This window comes from Elaeis guineensis, chromosome 5 (assembly GCF_000442705.2).
Source record: "Elaeis guineensis isolate ETL-2024a chromosome 5, EG11, whole genome shotgun sequence".
Lineage (NCBI taxonomy): Eukaryota > Viridiplantae > Streptophyta > Magnoliopsida > Arecales > Arecaceae > Elaeis > Elaeis guineensis.
Genome location: NC_025997.2, coordinates 19,059,330 through 19,072,206, shown reverse-complemented (window position 1 = coordinate 19,072,206; position 12,877 = coordinate 19,059,330). Strand labels below are relative to the sequence as shown.

Here is a 12,877-nt window from a genome sequence, read left to right as displayed (position 1 = left end):
CATTCTTTTGAAATTAGTGTTTCACATAAATGCTTTTGTTTAAATATTTTATCATCATCAAAAAGGGGGAGATTATTGCTCCTAGATTGATTTTGATGATTACAAAGCAGATTGAAGGGATACAAATAATTTTAAATTGAAAAAGTCCTTATGCTCTTCAAGGGCAAAATCATAATTTTGCTAAAATCCTGATTTGATAGTACCATTTGGTATAACAAATGATTTGAAATCTATTGGTGAAAATTTCATTATTTTTGGACTTATATTTTTGAAGTTATGAAGGTTTGAAGTGCATGAGTCGACTCATGAGTCAACTCATGTCACTGTGAGCTGATTGGCACGCAAAAATCACCCATGGCACGCTGGATTTTTGGCTTGGCACGACCTGTGAGTCGACTCATGAGTCGACCCACAAGGCATGAGTCGACTCATGAGTCGACCTCTGCTGATTTGAGCCAAAAAATTCCAGAAACCAGATCTCTGGTCTTTGCAACAGAGGTCGACTCATGAGTCGACCCCTGAAGCATGAGTCGACTCATGAGTCGACCCCTGCGACGGAAAACATCCGCAATGGCTAGTTTTTAGCCCGTTTTAATTGCCTTTTATGCTTCCTAAAATTGCTCTAACGGCTCTTTATCTGCCTAAATTGTTTTCTCTTATTTCTTATTGCTATAAAATATTTCAAATGGTGAAAGAAATTGAAGATCAAAAAGGAGAGATCAAACCTATATACAAAAGGATCCAAAATCTACACGAAAAAGCCTGAGATCAACGAAATACCCAAAAAAAAAAGACAGGTGATCCACAATATACAAGAGAGATTGTGAAAGAGAAAAGCAAGAGCATTCAAAGAGAGATTTTGCACGCATATTGTTCAACCTTGATCAAGAGATCTTTCAAAGCCTTCAAGAAGTCTTCAATCAAAGATCATCTTCTTCTCAAGCATTCATTCAAGCGTTCATCCACCTTGAGAAAATCCAAAAGGGGATTCTTCATTTGAGTAAAGTATTTTTATTATTATATTCGCTCATTTAAGGAGCTGTTATTGTATTAATTTGTGCTCTAAACTATCTTAATATTTATGAGAAATTGTTCTTATTTTTGGAGGGTTTTCAAAACAAGAGAAGGTTGATCCGAACCTGAAATCGGAGTGTTTTGGGTTAGCTTGTACCCGGGAAACAAGTAGACTAGCTTGGGATAGCTAGTGTTGGAGTTTCCGACGGTTTGTATTCAGGTTGAATACAAGTATAGTGGATTAGAATTCCCAAGTAGGAGCTTGGGGAGTGGATGTAGGTGCAAGGTTGGCACCGAACCACTATAAATCCTTATGTTTGTGGTGTGCTTTATTGTTTCTCTTTATTTCTTTATTATATCCTTGCATTCTTGCTTTAAAAAATTAATATTGATTTAAAGTCTTTGTTCTCATTCATCATAAGTAATTAATTAAGCCTAAAATTTTTAGAAACCCAATTCACCCCCCCTCTTGGGTTGCATAGCTGGGCAACATCGTAACAGTTAATTTTTAGTCTATTTTTGATGTATTTAATGCGTATTAAATACTCTCCAATGGCTCTAAATGAACTCTAAGATATTCTCAAGGCTAAATGATGACTATAAATGCTCTCTTAAAGTGAAAAATCATAAGATTTTGCAAGCACTCAAGTTCAAATCCGAGAAAAGCTCAATCACCTCTAAAGAGAAAAATAAAAGTATTTAAATACTTCACCAATCACTCTCCTGTAGCAATTAAGTGTGCAAGTCATTGAGGATGTTCAGCAAAAACTTTTTTTCCTTAAGTATTGTATTTATATTATATTTATTATGTTTATTTAAGGAGATATTGTGCTAAATTTTTTATACCCTATTTTTCTCATATTATTTTTGGGTTTTTGAGTTTTGGAGGATTCCAAAACTCGATTGGGTTGATTCAAACTCTGAATCAAATTATTGAGGATTGGTTTGTACCCAAAAAATAAGTGTTCTTGCTTGGATAGCAAGGGTCGGAGATGTCCAATGTGTTGTATTCTTGAAATCCATTTAGTGGATTGAATTTTCAAGTAAGAACTTGGAGAGTGGATGTAGGTACAAGGTTGGCACTGAACCACTATAAATTCTTAGTGTTTATTGTGCTTGCATCTTTTTACTTGCTCTTTGTATTCAATACTTGTTTATCTCTCATTTATGTTTGATTTTATCTTTATTGCAAATCAACTCATTCCACTCAATACCTTAGCACATTATTTAAGTGCACTAATCTTAAAAATTTTAAAAAGACCTAATTCACCCTCCCTCTTGGGCTCCATATCTGGGCAATAAGTAGTATCAGAGCCCGATGCTCTAGTCCTTATTTGATTTAACCATTAAGAGCTAAAGGTCAATGGCAGCCCAATTTGGCACATCCCTAGTCGAGGGGTAATCCACAAATCGATCTTCACTTTTCAATAAGTCAAACTACACCTATTGGAAAGCTCGGATAAGAATTTTTATTCAAGCACTTGACTATGATATGTAGAGTATCATAGTAAATGAATCCCACACACCCACTAAATTGATTGATGGTATGTCTCTCCTTAAGTCGGAAGATGAATGGGATGAATTTGATAAGAAAATGGCTCAGCTCAATGCTAAAGCCATGAATGTTTTATATTATGCTTTGGATGCTAATAAATTTAATCATATTTTTACATGTAATTTAGCTAAAAAAATTTAGGATAGCTTAGAAGTCACACACGAAGGTACAAACTAAGTAAAAGAATATAAGATCAATATGCTTGTGCACAACTACGAACTATTTAAAATGAAATCTAAAGAATCAATTACTCAAATATTCACTCATTTACTAATATCATAAATGATTTAAAAAGTCTTGATAAATATTATTCTAACAGTGATCTTGTGAAAAAAGTGCTCAGATCCTTATCAAGATTGTGGGAGGCAAAAATCACTACAATCCAAGAGGTCAAAGATTTAAATACTCTACCATTGGAGGAGCTGCTTGGATCCCTCATGACTCACGAACCGACCATGAAGCAACACACTGAGGAGAAACTCAAAAGAAAGAGGAGCATCACTCTGAAATTGATAGCTCAGGAAGAAGAATACACAAAAAAATCAGACAATAGCGAGAAAAATGAGGACTTAGCCCTGATCACCAAAAAATTTAGACGCTTCATGAGAAGAGAAAGACAAGGGACTAAGAGAAGACTACCAGCTAAGGGGGAATCAAGTAAAGAAAATGAAAAAGAATAGCCTATCATCTGCTATGTATGCAAGAAGTCAGGCCACTTCAGATCAGAATGCCCCCAACTCAAGAAAGGTCAAAAAAAGTTCAAGAAGAAAAAGATCATGATGGCTACATGGAGCGATAGTGATGACTCCACCACTGATGAAGAATCTCATGAAGAAGCCAACCTGTGCCTTATGACATACGAAAATGAGGTAACATCTGAAACTCAAAATGAATTTACTTATGATGAACTGTTAGAAATTTTTCATAAACTTTTAAATGACCTAAAAGAATTAGAAACAAAAAATAAAAATCTGAAATCAAGAAACCAAGTATTAGCTAAGGAAATAGAAGAAGTTGATAAGAAAAATGAAGAATTATAACTAAAGAATCAGTCTCTAATAAAAGAAAAAGATGAACTTTTTAGTCAAAATAAAACTCTTGTAAAAAAAAATCAAAAACTAAAAGAAGAGGTAACCAAGTTAAAACCTATAGTTGATAGATTTACATTAAGTTCAAATAAACTTCAGATAATCATTCACAGTCAAAAAGCTGTATATGATAAAGTCAGACTTGGCTATAACACTCTAAGAAAATAAAAATTTTTGAAAAACATTTTTGTCAATGTATCTATAAGAAAATTATCAAATATTACTTATTTTAAATATGGTGAAGTAGGGCATAAAGCTTATTCATATTTATCTAATAAATTTGATGGTAGAAATATTAAGAAAATATGAGTTTCAAAAGAAACCATTGATAAACACTTAATTTAAGTCATTTAAAGTAAAAAATTATATTTAATTTATTTTATTTATTAAAAATTTGATGCTTCTTTTTATGTTTTACAGGAAAGGTATTCGCCGATACAAAGAGTCCGATTCATAGATCAAAAAGACTCAAGTTTGAAGAAAATTAGACTTAAAATAAAATTAAAATAAAAAAAAGACACATACGGTATTATAAAAAATGAAGATACTATGTAAGGAACCCAAAAGGATATAGATGTCATTGTAAAGAAACAAAAGTTTCTTTTTGGAATAAAAAAAAGAGTGTTAACGTGAATGGAATGGACGCGGGGCGCGGGCGCGGCAGCGGGTGCGACAGCGAACGCGGCAGTGGGTGCACGGGATGGCGGGTTCACGGGAAATTTGGCATGGCGGACACAGTGGCGAGGGATCTGAAAATTAAAGAAAAAAAATTAACTTTTAGAAATACTTCAAGAGGATTCTTTAGTCCCACATCGAAAAACCATATAAAATTCCTCCCTCCTAACACCTATAAAAAGGTTTTTGTACTCCCATTAGGGGGGAGCCCAGAAATTCTTCTAGAGCCTTGCACAGAGAAAAAGAAAGGGACTACTTCAGAGCAGCTAGGCTAGCAGTCTCGGGAGTGAAGAAGAAATTTTGTAATGACACAGAGATGGTTTATTGTTCTAAACTTTCTTGTATTTCTTTATATGCAATAAAGATTATGCTTTTTATTTAAATCGTTATGAGTTCTTTATTTGCTCTCCTTCATATACTTTTATTTATGCTTTCTTGTTAGATTAATATTAGAAACAATTTTTACTTTTTGGAGATGCACCGTGATCTACGGATATGGAGTATGCCAAGGAAAGAAGAGTTATTTACTTAGTACTTTCCGGAGACGCACCGTGATCTATGGGTATGGGGCGTGCCGAGGAAAGACAGGTATTTTTTCTAAGATTAATCACATCTATTTAATTAAAAAAAAAGAGATACAACTCTACTAGTGCAAAATTAATTCAAAACTCCCGAGCTCTTTATTTTCTAATTATATCAATTTTAAGATAATTTATTTTCTAAATCAAAAATAATACTTTTTTCTTTTATTTTGCAATCTCAACTTAGCCCAAGGTCCCTGAGGATACGATCTTGACTCATCCTACCTATGTAGTAAGTAGAGTTATTTTTGATGCTATCAACGACTACGCATCAAATTTTGGCATCATTGTCGAGGACCTTGACACGATTGAATTAAATTAAAAAAAAAGCCATTGATATTCCATAACACTTAATTAAAATAGCGTAACCTCAAATATAAAAATTTCTAACTTGATTGGACACCTTGTTTCTTTGCATCTCATCTCCATAATTAATCTTAAGGGTAATAACCCATTAATCAGATAAGGTGGGGATTTGATCACCCTTTCTTGACCCACAAATCACTCCCTTGCATTTGCATAACCCAGACCTTAATTTTAAAATCAACTAGACGCCAGCCCTAGGAATTTCGAGCTCAATAGGATAAGAAAGCTCTAGAGTTGAACCGAGTGCGGATTGATTAATTGCTCGGTGTCTAAGGCAAGTGGTTAAAGAAAGTGATTTTCAATTGGTTCCGTTGACTAACCTGGCCAACTCAGTTGGTGTCTAAGGAAAGCAACGAGTAGGAAACCTCCCACATCTTACGCTTACCTGGCCGAGTCAGTTAGTCAGTCTTAAGCTTGGAGTGCTCAAAGGCGGTCTTGAAAGTTAGGAGCTGTCTAGATCTAAGTTAACCTTAGGATAGAGAGTCCATGCTTGTTTAAGTTGATTGCAATTAACATCTAAACATTAACTAATTTCTCTCTTTTCATAGATTTAAGATTCTTAGGTTCTTCTCTTTAGATTTTTTTTATTCTTTTCTCACTTTATTATAAATATATATATATATTATAAAAACTAAAATTTTCTATGTTTGCTCTAAAGTATAATTGTAAGGTGTATGCTTGGCCGTAGATCGTTACGACCAGAAATCCAACCTTTTGATCCAGAAATAGAAAGAATTTTTAGAGCCAACAGACATAAAAATATGGATCGAAATCAGGAGAACGATCCACTCAAGCAATTGAAGGAGTACTTTACTCCTTCCACATATACCTACTCTCCTTGTATTCAAGTGCCCCCTGTGGAGGCCACTCAATATGAAATTAAGTCCAGTATAATCCAAATGTTACCTTCATTTTATGGACTTAGTAATGAGGACCCTTATAAACATCTTGAAGAATTTCTTGAGATATGCTCAATTATCAAAATTCACAACTTCTCCGATGATGCTCTTAGGTTAAAATTATTCCCTTGCTCACTTAAGGACAAAGCCAAATACTGGCAACATACTTTGGATTCTATGACTATATCAACCTGGGACCAGCTGCAAGGAGAGTTTCTCAAGAAATATTTTTTCATAGGAAAAACTAATCAAATAAGGAAAGCCATAACTAGTTTTTCTCAATTAGATGGAGAAATATTTTATGAAACATGGGAGAGATTAAAGGACCTTATTAGAAAATATCCCCCCCATGCTGTACCCAAGTGGCAGTTAATCCAATATTTTTATGATGGGCTATCTGAAAGACATCGACAAATGGTTGATGCATCATGCGGTGGGACATTCATGCTGAAAAGTGAGGATGAGGCATGGCAACTGTTTGAAATTTTAAGTGAAAATTTATTACATCATATGTCTGCCTCTATTAGAGATAAACCCATATTAAACCCAAAGAGAGGTGGAATATATGAAGTAGGAAATGCCATAGATATCCATCATAAGGTAGATGAATTGTTCCAAAAGTTAGATCGATTATTAAGTATGGGACAGTCACCTTCTCCATCCCGTCAGATATAAGATATATGTGCATTGTGTTCGAGCCCCACTCATTGTGTGAATGATTGTCCGGTTGCACCACAGTTTTCTGAACATGTACAAGAACAAGTCCATCAAGCCCAAAGTACTCATAGATAAAAAACAACCCCTATTCTAGTACGTACAATCCGGGATGGAGAAACCATCCGAATTTCTCATGGAAATCACAACCAGTGGTTCCTCCGGTGCAACAAAGATCAGGTTACCCGGATGTAACTTTTAGGCATCCATCCCAGTCACAATACCAGAACCCTCCTCAACCCACTCCGAGTACTCATAGCTCGACTTTCGAAGAAAAGATACTGCAAGCACTTAAAGGATTAGAAATGAATACCCAACTCCTTCACTCCCATATGCAATCAATAGCGAAGCTAGAGACCCAGATAGGTCAGCTAGCAACAGCTATCAGTAGGAGGGAAGAAGGCAAATTACCTAGTCAGCCTATTAATAACCCAAAAGGTCAGTACATGGCTGAAAGCTCCATTGGTCTTGAAACTTTTTCCGAACATGCCAAATCGATCATGACCCTTAGAAACGAAAAAATCTTAAATCAACCTGAAGCAATCCAACAACAAGAGCAACCAATTTCAGCTACAACAGAAAAGAAGAAATCTAAAGAGAGGAAAGAACCTGTAAACCCAGCATCTTACTTGCCTAAAGCCCCATTTTCGGATGCTCTGAAGTCCCTATTCCTGTAGATAAGAAGGGAGGAAGACTTGACGAGATGTTGGAATTATTTAAATAAGTCCAAATTAATCTTTTCCTTCTAGACGCAATCAAACAGGTCCCTGCTTATGCCAAATTTTTGAAAGATTTGTGCACCCAAAAATGTAAATCTAGATCACAAATCCTAAAGAAAGTATGCCTCACTGAACAGGCTAGTTCTGTCTTCCAGCATGCCACTCCTCCAAAGCTTAAGGACCCAGGAGCCTCCATCATTTCCTGTGTTATAGGAAATTATCACATTGAAAAAGCTCTTCTGGACTTAGGGGCAAGTGTGAATCTTTTACCTAGTTCAGTGTATGAACTTTTTGGATTCGGAGAACTAAAACCCACATCAGTCACACTGTAATTAGCCGACAGATCAATTAAAGAACCATGTGGAATGCTTGAGGATGTCTTGGTCAAGGTAGATGAGTTTTACTTTCTAGTAGATTTTCTGGTTCTCGACATGAAACTAAGTGGCAACCCAAGACAAATTCTCATTATCTTAGGACGACCCTTTCTAGCTACAGCAAATGCATGCATTAATTGTAGGACAAGAGTCATGGACATATCATTTGGAAATAAGAAACTGAGACTGAATGTGTTTGGTGCTTCTCAAAGACCATCAATGGATAGTTGCTTCAAAGTAAATACACTAGACGACATTATAGAAGATGCAACACCCACAATTCTAGCACCAGACCCCTTAGATACTTGCTTGGCTCACTTTGGAGTGTATGACTTTGAGGGATATATGAAAGAAGTTAACACCTTGTTGGATACACCACACGATAAAACCACTCCTCCATGGACAATCAAGTATGAGCCATTGCCCACATTTTGTTGGTTTTATTGCATATGACGTCTGGCTGAAGATGTTAAACTGAGCACTTTTTGAGAGGCAACCCAAATTTTTTTTATTTTGTTTTAACTGATCTTCATTTTTTTTAAGAATAAAGGACCGCTCTATATGGAAGAGTCTGTTAATAAACTTGACGTCTGGCTGAAGACGTAAAACTTAGCGCTTGTTGGGAAGCAACCCAACAATTTTATTTTTTTTTTTACTTTATTGCAGCTACAAGAATTTAGAACAAGAGCCTATTAATCAATGAAGCTATCTTCAACTTCCAAAGCAAAATTATCCCAGGTGCACTCTCTCCTTTTATTTTTTTTGCTTTCCTACTCCATTGAGGACAATATAGATTAAGTTGGGGGGGAAGGAAATTAATCAAATCTTCGAGTATGGTCAGAAATAATTAGTTTTGTGTATCCGAATTTTATTTTGATTAAGAGTCAATTAGGCATCCTAATCAATGAATGATTAACGGTCAAGAGAATTTTAGAGATACTGAAGAATAAATTATTAAGAAAACCCAATGAATGATAGGGTTTGGACTAGACCAAATTTTAGGAGTGATTCTACAACCCTTTTCTTACTGATCTCCATAAAGAATCTGCTTCATGAGAGATTGGGTGGAAAGGTCAAGGTATGCAAAAATTCTCCTTAAAATATGCTTTTTATTTAAAAAAAAAATATATTGGTTTCCTACTGAGTAATCGGGCCCTTTCGCCTAAGTAAGCATTGTGGTTCGCGTAAAAAGGTGGGCAATATTAAAAAAAAAAATAGTGGATAATAAGGAGACTAAATTACAAGAAGATAATAAACCTCTCTCACATTAAGTTAGAGGATTTAAAGAGTAAAGTGGGGAGTTTGTGAAAGAAAAACTCTTGAAATTTCTTTAGTTAATACTCAGCCACTAATTGGGTCAAATTGATAATTCAATGAAATATCTTTTTAATGGTCTGACCAGGTATCATTTATCTTTTGGGATGCCTAACCTAATTTTTTATTCAAGACCGAGTCGGTACACAATGCTGATATATCTATTTTACTCGAGGATGAGCAAAATTCAAGTTGGAGAGTGTGATAAACACTTAATTTAAGTCATTTAAAGCAGAAAATTATATTTAATTTTTTTTATTTATTAAAAATTTGATACTTCTTTTTATATTTTACAGAAAAGGTATTCGTCGATACAAAAAGTCTGATTCATAGATCAAAAAGACTCAAGTTTGAAGAAAATTAGATTTAAAATAAAATTAAAATAAAAAAAGATGCATACAGTATTATAGAAAATGAAGATACTATGTAAGGAACCCAAAAGGATATAGATGTCATTGTAAAGAAACAAAAGTTTCTTTTTGAAATAAAAAAAGAGTGTTAACGTGAATGGAATGGACGCGGGGCGGGACAGCGGGCGCGGGCGCGACAGCGAACGTGGCAGCGGGCGCACGGGACGGTGGGTTCGTGGGGAATTTGGCATGGCGGACACAGTGGCGAGGGATCTGGAAATTAAAGGAAAAAATTTAATATTTGGAAATACTTCAAGAGGATTCTTTAGTCCCACATCGGAAAACCATATAAAACTCCTCCCTCCTAACACCTATAAAAAAGTTTTTGTACTCCCATTAGGGGGGAGCCCAAAAATTCTTCTAGAGCCTTGCATAGAGGAAAAGAAATGGACTACTTCATGAGCAGTTAGGTTAGCAGTCTCGGGAGTAGAGAAGAAATTTTGTAACAACACAGAGATGGTTTATTGTTCTAAACTTTCTTGTATTTCTTTATATGCAATAAAGATTATATTTTTTATTTAAATTATCATGAGTTCTTTATTTGCTCTCCTTCATATGCTTTTATTTATACTTTCTTGTTAGATTAATATTAAGAACAACTTTTACTTTTCGAAGATGCATCGTGATCTACGGATACGGGACGTGCTGAGGAAAGAAGAGTTGTTTACCTAGTACTTTTCGGAGACGTGCCGTGATCTATGGGTACGGGGCATGCCGAGAAAAGACAGATATTTTTCTTAAGATTAATCACATCTATTTAATTAAAAAAAAAGAGATACAACTCTACTAGTATAAAATTAATTCAAAACTCCTGAGCTCTTTATTTTCTAATTACATCAATTTTAAGATAATTTATTTTCTAAATCAAAAATAATACTTTTTTCTTTTATTTTGCAATCTCAACTTAGCCCAAGGTCCCTGAGGATACGATCTCGACTCATCCTACCTATGTAGTGAGTAGAGTTATTTTTGGTGCTATCAACGACTACGCATCAACCATTATGACTAACCCCAAAAGATCCAAGTTAGCTTGGGTACCTAAGGTTAAAACTTGATTTCATGTGTGCAGGTGTGTCTTGCTTCTCAAGTAATAAAATGAAAATGGTATCTCGATAATAGATGCTCAAGATACATGACTGGTGATGAATCTCAAATTTATCACATTAAAAGTCAAGAATGGAGGGATGGTCACTTTTGGAGATAATGACAAAGGAAAGATCATCGACATTGGTAACATTGGTATCACTCCCTCTACTTGTATTGAAAATGTATTACTTGTAGATGGTTTTAAGCATAATCTTTTAAGTATTAGTCAATTATGTAATAAAGATTACAAAGTAGTTTTTGAATCATCTATGTATATTATAACTAGTCTCTCTGATGTTAGCACTAGATTCATTGGACATAGACATGACAATGTATACATGATTGATTTGGATAATCTATCCTTACAAAATATGCAATGTCTTATGGTCATGAATGCTAAAATTAATGAGACTAGTTAGCTTTATCACCATAGGCTTGTACATATTAGAATGTATATACTTTTTAAAATTATTAAAAAAAATTTAGTTTTTGATTTGCCAAAAATTAATTTTGATAAAGATAAAATTTGTGATGCATGTCAATTAGATAAACAAACAAGTTTTCTTTAAATCTAAAAATATTATTTCAACTTCTAAACCTTTAGAGCTCTTACATATAGATTTATTTGGTCGGACAACTAGTCTAGGAGGTAAAAGATATGATTTTATAATTATTGATGATTTTTTGTGTTTCACTTGGATTTTATTTTTAGCTTCTAAGGATGAAGCATTTTCAGCATTCTCTAAGTTTTATCGAAAAGTTTTGAATAAAAAAAGTTTATCAATTATTTCTATTTGAAGAGACCATAGCACTGAATTTGAAAATAAAAATTTTAAAAAATTTTGTGATGAAAAATATATAGATCATAATTTTTCAACACCTAGAACATCACAACAAAATAAAGTTGTTGAAAAAAAAAATAGAATCCTAGAAGAAATGGCTCGTACCATACTATGTGAAAGCAAGCTCTTAAAGTACTTTTGGGCAGAGGCAATTGACAGCATATTACATTTTAAATCATGCTTTAATAAGTCCTATTTTAAAAAAATATTTTATAAATTATGAAAAGGTAGAAAACCTAATATAGGTTATTTTCATATTTTTGGTTGTCGGTGTTTTGTTTTGAATAATGACAAAGATAGCTTAGGCAAATTTGATTCTAAATCTGATGAAGCTATCTTTCTTGGTTGTTTCACTTCTAGTAAAATTTTTAGAGTATTTAATAAAAGAACACTGTAGTGAAAGAGTCAATTCATGTTATTTTTTTGATGAAACTAATGATCTTCCATCAAGAAAGAAAGAAGGTGTTGATGATGCAGGTATCATAGAAGATGGAATGAAAGAGCTCACCCTTAATGACTCAATTAAGCGAAACAAGAATCAATTGGATGAAAAATCTGAGGATGAAAGCATCAATGATCAGAACATTCAAGAACAACCTCAAGACATAGGTAATCTTCCAAGAGAATAAAGGTATGTCCATAATTATCCTAAAGAATTAATAATTGATGATCCGACACAAGGAGTAAGAACTAGATCCTCACTTAAAGATGTTTGTAATTATGTAGCTTTTATTTCACATCTAGAATCTAAAATAATAGATGAAGCTGAAAAAGATCATAACTGGATAATTGCCATGCAAGAAGAACTAAACCAATTTGAAAGAAACAATGTATGGACACTAGTTGCTAGACCTAAAAATTATCCTATAATAAGAACTAAATGGGTATATAGGAATAAATTAGATGAAGATAGAAATATAATAAGAAACAAAGCAAGATTAGTTACTAAAGGATACAATCAATAAGAAGAAATTAATTTTGATGAAAAATATTTGCTCCTGTTGCTAGACTTGAAGCCATAAGAATGTTACTTGCTTTTGTTTGTTTTATGAACTTTAAATTATTTTAAATGGATGTTAAGAGTATTTTTTTAAATGATTATATTGCTAAAAAAATATATGTAGAACAACCTCCAGGTTTTGAAAGTCATAAATTTTTAGATAATGTATTTAAGTTAAACAAAGCATTATATGGTTTAAAACAAACTCCTAGGGCTTGGTATCAAAGATTAAGTAAATTC

At 33.7% G+C, this 12,877-nt stretch overlaps 1 non-coding gene across 1 annotated transcript; it reads right to left on the bottom strand.

Moving 5' to 3' along the window:
* Positions 1 to 6,427: 6,427 nt before the first annotated feature.
* LOC140858354 (small nucleolar RNA R71) lies at positions 6,428 to 6,533 on the bottom strand. Its single transcript, XR_012141918.1, has one exon. It is a non-coding gene; the product is annotated as a small nucleolar RNA R71 (small nucleolar RNA).
* Positions 6,534 to 12,877: the final 6,344 nt, after the last annotated feature.